At 45.8% G+C, this 9,866-nt stretch overlaps 2 long non-coding RNA genes and 1 pseudogene across 4 annotated transcripts; all 3 read left to right on the top strand.

The window, feature by feature from the left end:
• Nucleotides 1-2,089: 2,089 nt before the first annotated feature.
• Nucleotides 2,090-7,165, top strand: LOC123396823 (annotated as a pseudogene). The gene is made up of 2 exons (XR_006609929.1): nt 2,090-2,586; nt 2,676-7,165. The product of XR_006609929.1 is annotated as a putative disease resistance protein RGA1 (transcript).
• Nucleotides 7,166-7,868: 703 nt separating this feature from the next.
• LOC123424997 lies at nt 7,869-8,353 on the top strand. The gene is made up of 2 exons (XR_006621772.1): nt 7,869-8,114; nt 8,279-8,353. It is a non-coding gene; the product is annotated as an uncharacterized LOC123424997 (long non-coding RNA).
• A 43-nt stretch (nt 8,354-8,396) lies between these two features.
• LOC123425005 lies at nt 8,397-9,324 on the top strand. 2 transcript variants are annotated; one of them, XR_006621775.1, is made up of 3 exons: nt 8,397-8,925; nt 9,009-9,154; nt 9,249-9,324. It is a non-coding gene; the product is annotated as an uncharacterized LOC123425005 (long non-coding RNA). The 2 variants fall into 2 exon arrangements; XR_006621774.1 differs by having other exon boundaries at nt 9,009-9,324.
• Nucleotides 9,325-9,866: the final 542 nt, after the last annotated feature.

Here is a 9,866-nt window from a genome sequence, read left to right as displayed (position 1 = left end):
TGCTTATTGCAGCTTTTCCATCACATGTTGCTTCCCATCAAATACCAAATGCAGCACGGCAGGGTGCAGTGCCAACATCCCAATCTACCAGTTCCAGCCTCTCGCGACGCTGGTCATAGCATCTGCAGCGGTGTCTTGCAGTGCCGGTTGGTGGTGGTTGTCCTGCTCGTGGCATGGTGTTGCTGTCCCTCTCCCCCGTAGCAACCATTCTCCACCTCCCCTCCCTTCCGTCCTTTCAATTTGCACCACGAAATTGATTGGTAGCAGGCTGGCAGCGGGGGATCCCTTCGTACCAGCAAGGGGACAGTAGGAGTTGCCATGGATGTGTGGTGGGGTGTGAGAAGGAGAAGCAAAAAGGGAAGAGGGCGTCTGCATGAGGAGGAAACAAGTGGAGGAGGAGAGGGTCCCGCGTGAAGAGATAAGGTAGAGTGTGTGAGCTAGCCGCGACCCGCACGATGTCGAAAGATCAAATGGCGCGCGCATCCGGCTCAACGCGAGATCTGTCTGACGGATTCCAATAACTGAAGGTAGGCACCATTATGTCTGTTCAATTAGTAAACATGACTAATTCTTCAATTAGTAAACACCTACACCCTATGTTTCTAAATATAAGATGTTTTGGCATTTCAAGAGGTGGTAGAATTTATGTTGGGTAGGCGCCATGGGATGTAGAGGCGCAACAGAGATAGAAGACACCATCTTTCCCATTGATCGTAGACCCGCATGAGTAATGGATACCCACTAGCAATATGACATGTCCACATGGAAACCTTAAATTACCATCTCCTTCGTCGCCTCCGGAGGGGGCTGCCGGCTCGCTGCGCAGCCGCTGGTGAAGGTGGCGGTGAGGATCTACCCAATTCGTTCCTATTGGTGACGAAGGGTCGGGCTTCGAGGCGGCGGCCTGGACTGTGAGGGCGGCGTCCTTCCTACGACGGGAGGCGCCCGCCGGGCGGCTGGCTGTGGCCCTTGGCTGCGTGGGTAGCGATGGCACGGAGGAGGTGGTCGCGGCGTGGGGATCCCTGTTCTTCCCCATGGCTAGATCCAAAGACGGTCACCTGATGGTTACTGCCAATTCCACCAGCTTGTTTGATCTCTGGCGAGTTTGTCTCCATAGGATCCGGCGATTAGCATGGTGGGAGTTGGACTGGGAGCTTTGTCTAGGGGAAACCCTTGGTCGGCGCCGGCTGCCACGACATTGGCGGTGCTGCAGTCGCCGGACCCCCCCCTTGGAGGCGATGTCGAGGTACACCTTGCCCGAGTGAAAACCCCAAATCCTTGGGATTTGGTGGCGGCGGCGCAATAACGTCATTTCCACCTTAGTGGGGTCGTCTTGGGCGGTGGGTTGGAGCGTGTGGTGCAGAGAGCTCAAGTGGTTCGTGGAGGCGGTTTAGCCGTGTCTTCGGTGGCGATGGGACAGTGAGAGCAGGTGGTGTTCACGAAGGAGGAGCGGCATGGCATCTGGCATGTCAAGAACGGTGTCTCCTGGCGGCATGGAGCAGCGGGGTCTCGGCGTTGTACGCATGGTGATGAACGAGCGCGGGATGGTGGCATTGTCTGGCGTTGTGGTGGCGCCGACGGCAGACCTGGCAAGGTCGATGCGTCAGTACCTGCTCTGAAGATGGATCGGTGAAAGACGGCGGCGACGACCTTTGAGAGTGCGTCGGACCGGTGTGTGCCTCAGACCCGGTATGAGGCTTGGTTGGGGCCTCCGGTTTTAGATGTTAGGTTTTGGTGCGAGGTCTGTTTGGTATTCGGCTCGGACCATCGACGCTCCTTCATCAAAAGGTTAGGAGTAGCGACAAATATTGTTAAGATGGTAGCTTGAGACTTACTGATGTATTACCTTGTAAGGTCTTTGTAAATAATAAATAAAATGGCCGCATGCATCTCCCAGATGCGGGGTCATCCTCCTTTTTTTTAAAGTTTGGTCATAGTGGTGTGAGGGGCATGTGCACATAGTAGCATGTCTGGCACTCTAGCTTAGGTTTCACCCTCTTAGCTATCTCACTAGTTAACTGTTACTAGTTACTTATCTCTCATCTGGAAACCCTTTATTACTCGGGCATAATTTAGTTTTTTTTTTGTTTTTTGAATTGACCGAGAAAGAAAAATCTAGGTTCACTTGGAGAATACTATTTTTGCATTAGATGAAGAAATTATTCCAGCACTGGCTAAATAGCATGAACGTGTTATAGTAAAACATAAAGAGAGTAGAGGATGCGATGCCTATGAAACAAGTGTGCGTTTGGTGCTTGTGCTTGCTGTTGCTTGAGAATGTGAGATGCCTTGTGTCTTCTACTTTATCACAACGATGCCTGTTTCCAGAAAAGAAATAAGAATCAAATAAAGGAAAACTCCACCAGCAGCTACCAGAATCAAATAAAGGAAAGGAATACTCCACCCACAGCTAACGGCTGATCCCTACCTCTCCTCCCACGCCTCCTCCCTATCCGCGCCTACATATACCCTCTCCATGCAACCAGCTCTGGCAAAACAATATACAGAAAAGGAACTCCCATCGAATTCCGTTGCAGCTCGATCGTCATCGTCTTCGCAGCTGGGAGCCGCGCCGGTTTCGCATTCGTGAGTAGTACGTATATACTTCTTCAAGCTAGTTCGCAAACTCTCGCAACAAGTCAACAACTAACATCTGCATCTGGAAATGGTTTCAGCTGGGGTTGCGATGGACTTCGCCGTGGACGCTGCGCTGTGGGCGGTGGGCAAGGCGCTCGCCCCCGTCAAGGACGGCCTGTTGGAGTCATGGGCAGCCAGCACTGAGCTTGGCCGCAACATCGATGCCCTCAAGATGCAGCTGCTCTATGCGCAAGGGATGCTCGACAGTGCACAAGGCAAGGACATCCGCAGCACCGCACTCAAGGAGCTTCTGCACAAGCTGCGGGAGCTGGCGTACAACACCGACGACGTGCTCGACGAGCTGGAGTACTTCCGCATCCAGGACGCACTCGATGACACATACCATGCCGCTGCTGACGTGAGTACGCAGGGCGGCTTCATCGGCGGGCTCGTCCTCAATGCTCGTCACACCGCCTACGCCGTTGGTAAACATTTTTCATGTCACTCTGCCCCGTCCGTCCAGGATGACAACGCTCATACCGTCATGTTGGAAGAGGAATCTCCCAATACGGCAGGAAGTGGACGGCGATTCTTCTGTGGTGCCTGGTCGTCCAAGGCACGGCAGAGAAACCAAGCCGTGCAAACACCAAAATTAAAGTTTGATAGGGTGGAAATGTCCAGAAAGATGGTGGAAATAGTAGACCAGCTGAAACCTCTCTGTGCTATGGTCTCCACCATTCTAAATCTATTGGGCTCCAACCGCACCACTAGCAAAGACATTACTATGAACAGACCAAAAACCACCCAAGAAATTGTGGAGCCTGAGTTCTATGGGAGAGATGACCAGAAAAAGGAAATTGTAGATTTTATTACACATGGGGAATATTGCAAAGATGAATTGACCGTAGTGCCACTTGTTGGTCCAGGTGGTATTGGTAAGACAACTCTCACACAACACATATATGGAGAACTAGAGGGCTCTTTCCAAGTCTCAGTTTGGGTATGCGTTTCCCTGGATTTTAATGCAAATAGGTTGGCACAAGAGATTGCGAAAAAGATCCCTAAGATTAATGATGAAAAGCAAAATGCTAGTGACATGGAGCTAATTCAACAAAGATTAAAATCTAAGAGGCTCTTACTGGTTTTAGACGATATGTGGACATACAACGAGGATGAGTGGAAAAAACTATTAGCTCCACTAAAACATAAAGGGGGAGAAAAAGGTAACGTGATTATAGTCACAACTCGAATCCCAGAGGTAGCAAGCATGGTCAGGACGACTAATTCTTCAATTAGAAATGTGGAACAACTAGGTTATAAAGATATTATGTCTTTTTTTGAGGCATGTGTATTTGGTGACCAACAACCATGGAAAGACCATCCTGAATTATCCAATATTGCGAGCAAAATAGTGACCAATTTGAAGGGTTTCCCTCTTGCGGCAAAAACTGTAGGTAGATTACTAAGAAAAAAAATGACACTAGACCATTGGAGAACAATTGCCGGTAGTAGAGAATGGGAATTACAAACTGAGCCTAATAATATCATGCCAGCTCTAAAGCTTAGCTATGACTATCTCCCTTTTCATCTACAACAATGTTTTTCTTATTGTGCATTGTTTCCAGAAGATTATGAATTTGGTCAGAAAGGGTTGGTTCACTTCTGGATAGGACTAGGTCTTTTGCATTCTTCTGATTAGAAGAAAAGAATCGAAGATGTGGGACTGCACTATTTAGACGACTTGGTTAATTATGGGTTTTTCAAAAAGAACGAGAAGGAAGATGGTCAACATTATGTTATTCATGACCTATTGCATGAGTTAGCGGTGAAGGTTTCATCAGATGAATGTCTTACCATATGTAGTTCTAACGTGAGGTCCATACAAATTCCTGCATCCATACGCCACTTGTCCATCATTGTAGATAATACTGATGTTGGGGATATATCGAATTTTCAAGACTATAAAAGTGACTTGAGTGCACTTGGTGAAAGATTGAGAGTTCGAAACATACGTACTTTGATGTTATTTGGAGAATACCATGGAAGCTTTGCCAAGATGTTTAGGAATCTGTTTAGGGAAGCTGGAGCCATTCGCACTATTTTTCTGTCTGGAGCATCATATTCTCTGGAGGATATGTTGCCAAACTTTTCAAAACTTGTCCATCTACGCTACGTAAGGATCAAGTCAGGGCGTAATCAATACATGTGCTTACCTAGTGCATTGTTAAGATCCTATCATCTAGAGGTAATTGATCTAGAAAAATGGGGTGGCAGCTTTGGTTCAATGAGGGATGCGAGCAACCTTGTAAAACTGCATCATTTTCATGTGCCAGGAGATAGTCGTGAACTGTACTCTAGCATATACAGGGTGGGGAAACTTAAATTCCTGGAGGAATTAAGATGCTTTGAAGTTGGAAAAGAGACCGAGGGTTTTGAGCTAAGTCAACTAGGCAATTTGACAGAGCTGGGAGGATCGCTTGGCATTTATAATCTTGAAAAGGTGCACAGAAAAGATGAGGGGAAAGAGCTAAAATTGATTCACAAAAAACACCTTCATAAGCTAACATTACAATGGGATAATAACCAATGTGACAAAAATCTAGCACAAGAACAAAACGTCATTGAAAGCCTTGTACCCCACAATAATCTTCAAGACCTAAGCATTAGAGGGCATGGAGGTGCTAATTGCCCATCATGGCTGGGAGGGTCCCTCTCGGTTGAAAACTTAGGATCTCTTTCTCTATGTGATGTATCCTGGAACACACTTCCACCTCTAGGGAAGTTCAGGTTCGTTGATGATCCTAGTGAAGAGTGTCAGAGTCATGCCTCAATCCAATGCTTCCAAACTTTGAAAAGGGTAGAATGAATTAATATACAAAAAATGGCAAAATGGGTCGGAAACGGCAAATGTCATTTGTTCTCTCTTCTAGAAGAGATAACTATTATAGGTTGCCTCCAACTCACGGAGTTGCCATTTTCACATCCTGCTCATGATCAAGCCAAGCAAGAGGAGAACATGACTTGGTTTCCGAAACTAATGAAGCTCAATATTACGGGCTGCCCCAAATTGGCGTCATTGCCTCCAATCCCTTGGACTCAAGCTCCGTGCTCTGCTGAGATAAGACGAGCAGGATCAGTATTTGAGAAGCTTGTTTACTCGAAGAACTACAAATCGGAATTGAGTTTGGAAGTTGAGGGAAAAGATGGTCAGCATGGTCTGTGGAATGGGTTGGCTTTCCATAATCTAGCTGGTCTGAAAGAGCTGGAGGTGAACAACTGCCCTCCCCTGCCACTGATCCACCTCCAAAAGCTAAAATCTCTCAAGTCCCTCACGGTATTCGATATGAGCAACTTGTTGCTGCTGTTTGAATGTGAAAGCTACAATACTGAATGCCCGCTTCCAGTTGAACAAATAAAGATCTGGGGCTGTGGTGCTGACGGGAAGGAAATGACACAACTGTTATCTCATTTCCCGAAGCTCACTGAGTTGGTACTGACATGTTGTGAGAAGATAACAGAGCTTGGCGTGGTGGAGCTTCAGACGGAAATGACGACACCGTCATCTTCAGGTAATGAAATTGAAATTGAGCATGCACAAGCTGGACACCATCAGACAAGAGCAGAGGAAGTAGAAGAAGCAGTGGCAGGAGGAGAAGGTCTCCTGCTCTTGCCTCGGCAACTACAGGAGTTGAGCATCTATCACTGCAGCGAGCTGCGGTTGCTCTCCGATTCACTTGGCAAGGACAATGGTAACCCACGAGGAGGAGGGCTCCAGAGTCTCTCCTCCCTCCAGTCGTTGTTCATATTTGATTGCCCCAGGTTCCTCTCGTCCTATCCGTCTTCCGCCTCATCTTGTTTTCCCTTCCCGACCTCCCTGCGATGGCTCAGTCTGTCTCGCGTGGAGAGCATGGAGACGCTGACTCCCCTCTCAAATCTCAGCTCTCTCACCAGTTTAACCGTGTATAATTGTGGGGATCTAAGAGGCGAGGGTTTATGGCCTCTCGTTGCCCGGGGCCGCCTCACAGAATTAGGCATCTTTGGAACCCGAAAATTCTTCACTGGTTCTGAGCCCTCACGGCTGCATGGCCAACAGATTCCTTCCTCTTCATCCAAATTCGAACATCTCACTACAGATGACTTGACGGGAGTCCTTACCGCGCCCATCTGCAAACTCCTCTCTTCCTCCCTTACCGAATTAAGCTTTTGGGAGAATAAAGAGGTGGAGCGCTTCACAGAGGAGCACGAGGAGGCCCTTCACCTCCTCAATTCTCTCCAGGAACTCGTTTTTTGGGAAAGTGAGAAGCTGCAGCGCCTCCCTGCAGGGTTAACCCAGCTTGCCAGCCTCAAGATATTACGGATTTCGGAGTGTCCAGCCATCAGATCGCTGCCCAAGGACGGACTGCCAAGTTCTTTGCAAGAACTAGAGATCAAAGACTGTCCTGCCATCAAATCTCTGCCCAAGGACGGCCTGCCAAGTTCACTACGGAAATTAGAAGTTTGTAATGGCATCAGCGAGGAGCTTAAAAGGCAGTGCCGCAAGTTAAAAGGAACCATTCCAGTAATCAAAGACTACCACGACTACGACTAACCCAAGGTAACAAACAATTCCTTCTCTGTACTTGTCCCACAAATTTCCATTGCTTTTCCTAATTAACCCGGTAAGCATAAGAGTCATTCTCTTTTTGTTTACTTCACTGCAGTTATTGTCGTGCAATCTGAATAACCCACTTATTTTAATCTTTTGTACATTCAGAGGTCTTCTTGGGTTTGTACATTCTTCTAGCCCAGCCTTGTAGATCCAGTTCTTTCTCTACCCAAGAACAGAAGGTTCCAGACTATAGATTACTAAACCGGTTAGTATATGAATAATGGTCCCACTACTCACATACATCACTTCATGCATTCTTGATCTGTAAGGTTCACACCCGTGAATCCTGATTATACTTAGATATTGATTTATCAGGGGAATCCTTCCCCTTGTGGTATCCTTAATGACTTGGTTGCTTTCTGGTTTTTCTCAGCTGCAGTGAACCAAACTCTTCTTCACCTTAGACTAGTTGACTCATCAACCAGGAACCGCTGTGCTGAATAGCCAATCGGGCCAATCCCGTTAACTTTCACACGGTATGTTGTGTGTTGTATTCTGATAATATTCTGTTCACTTTAATATCAGGTTGCACTGTATCTACCTTGGCGAAATGGTGTGGAATACTTACAATTTTACTTGGTAAATTTGTAAACTTGCACAATTTCCTTGTGTGTTTTGAGTTGTTCTTACTGTTGAAATTTAACAAATACTTACTTGTTTGTATCCATCTCCAACTCCACCAGTTTCATTTGCATTTTCCTGATGCCACACTGGGGATGGATAGTCATTTTTTTTCTCTTACCACATAACCTTAATAATGTGTGTTTTGATGTATCATGCAGGGCCTCTGCCAACTTGTAAACTCTTCAATACTTGAAGAGCTCTCGGCATTCACCCACTGTGCGAGCGCCGTGGCCTTGGGTGGTATCTCCTCCATGTACAAAATACGGTATGTATATGTAAGAACACACATTTACCCTTTGTAAAATTAATACATATGCTATATTCCTTGCCTTTTCCTGTACCCACATGTCAAATCCTTTTGGTTTACTTTCAAGAACCATTACTGCATAATCTGAAATTTTGCCTGTTATGTCTCAATCTACTTTGCAGGGATCTGCCTTGGAGCTAGTTGTACTATCATAGCTTTGGAGAAACTCTCTCCCTTCTCACAAAAGAAGAAGAAAAATAAAAAAAAATGTGAAAAGAAAAAAAGAAAAAGGAAAAAAAAAGAAAAAATGAAAAAAAAGTGAAGGGAATGAAAAGTAAAAAAAGAAGAGGAAAATCTCCATTCATTCACCATTCGAACATGTGGTGTATCAACGGTGGTTGTTTCAGTTTATTTCACGAAAAGGTATCACTAGTGACATCTTGGTTTCCTAATTTGTATCCCACCTACCTCGGAGTTTGCGTGATAGTTGTGTTACAAAATTGAAAATCAAGAGACACTAATAACTCCCAGGTAAGTGTGATAAAATTCGGAAATTAAGATGTCACTAGTACCTCCCATCAAAATAAAGGAGGCAAAAGGGAAAACAAATCTTCATCCATTATGTCGGTTTTGTGTGGTATCTATATGAAAGGTGGTTGCATAATTGTCAGAGAATATTGATGGACTAGGATAGGTTGCCTGATTGTCGTGTCACAAATTTAGAGAGGGGGGAATGCAGGAGCAAATCTCAAGGTCTAGCTCCCCTTTGTGTTGGATTGATGAAGTGTGCACCCTACAGCATATTATATTGGAGTTGGAGTTGATACAGGTATGTGCTAGTTACAAATTGCAAAGCTCCATTCACACACATTACTGAATTTTATTGGTGATTAACACTACCTTATTTTGTAGATCAATCTCCTTGGAAGATGAAGGTTAGCACAAGCTTTGTTTGGTTCAAGCAGTCTTCTGCCACTGAAACAACCACATGAGAAAGTAGCGGTTTCATTTGTTCCAAGCACTTCTGTGCTAATGCAGAATTATTCTTGAACTGCAAGGTGCACACCAGTGATTATACTTGGATATTAGTTTATTTTGCAAATCCCTTGTAACATTCTTAATGACTTGATTTATATTTTTCCTGTACTGCAGTGAAAGAAACCTACCTTAAGTCCTTAACCAGGAATTGCTGTGGTGAATATGCAATCAGGCCAATCCCTTTCACACTTATATGGTGCGTGAATTTCGTTTATTTTTGTGTCATACTGCAACAAGAATTTACCCTGGAGAATGGTGACAAGTACTTACAATTTCTCTTGCCACCTTTATCATCAGATGTAGGTTAGAAGATACTGGAGAAATGGTGGGCAGTTTCTTCACAAAAGGAAAACACTGCTCATCTGGTTTGACATCTTCAGTCTTCACTGCTCGTAGTTATACCGAAAACTCTGTTCTGCTGCACTCTTGCAGCACGCATAAGGAAGGGGGGGGGGGGGGATTTAAAAGAAAAAGTGACAATATATAGAAGATCTCCATCCGGTCACTGTTTGGATGAGTGGGCAAAGGATAGTGACTGCCCTCTCCTCCACCGAATCCCCAAACAGGTTTCCCATGCCGTGGCGGTGTAGAGGGAGCGACAAGGCTTGCTGCTCATGGTGGAGGACGGGACAGGGGCGGTGGTGAAGAATCATAATGCCATCCTGTATGACCAAAGTCTAATTGTGCTCACTGTTTGGTCTGCTATCCTTTGAAGAAGCTGCATCCAGTGAC

The sequence above is a fragment of the Hordeum vulgare genome, chromosome 1H (genome assembly GCF_904849725.1).
Source record: "Hordeum vulgare subsp. vulgare chromosome 1H, MorexV3_pseudomolecules_assembly, whole genome shotgun sequence".
In the NCBI taxonomy this organism is placed as follows: domain Eukaryota; kingdom Viridiplantae; phylum Streptophyta; class Magnoliopsida; order Poales; family Poaceae; genus Hordeum; species Hordeum vulgare.
The sequence above is the reverse complement of the archived record's forward strand: the minus strand, read 5'-3'. Positions and strand labels throughout refer to the sequence as shown.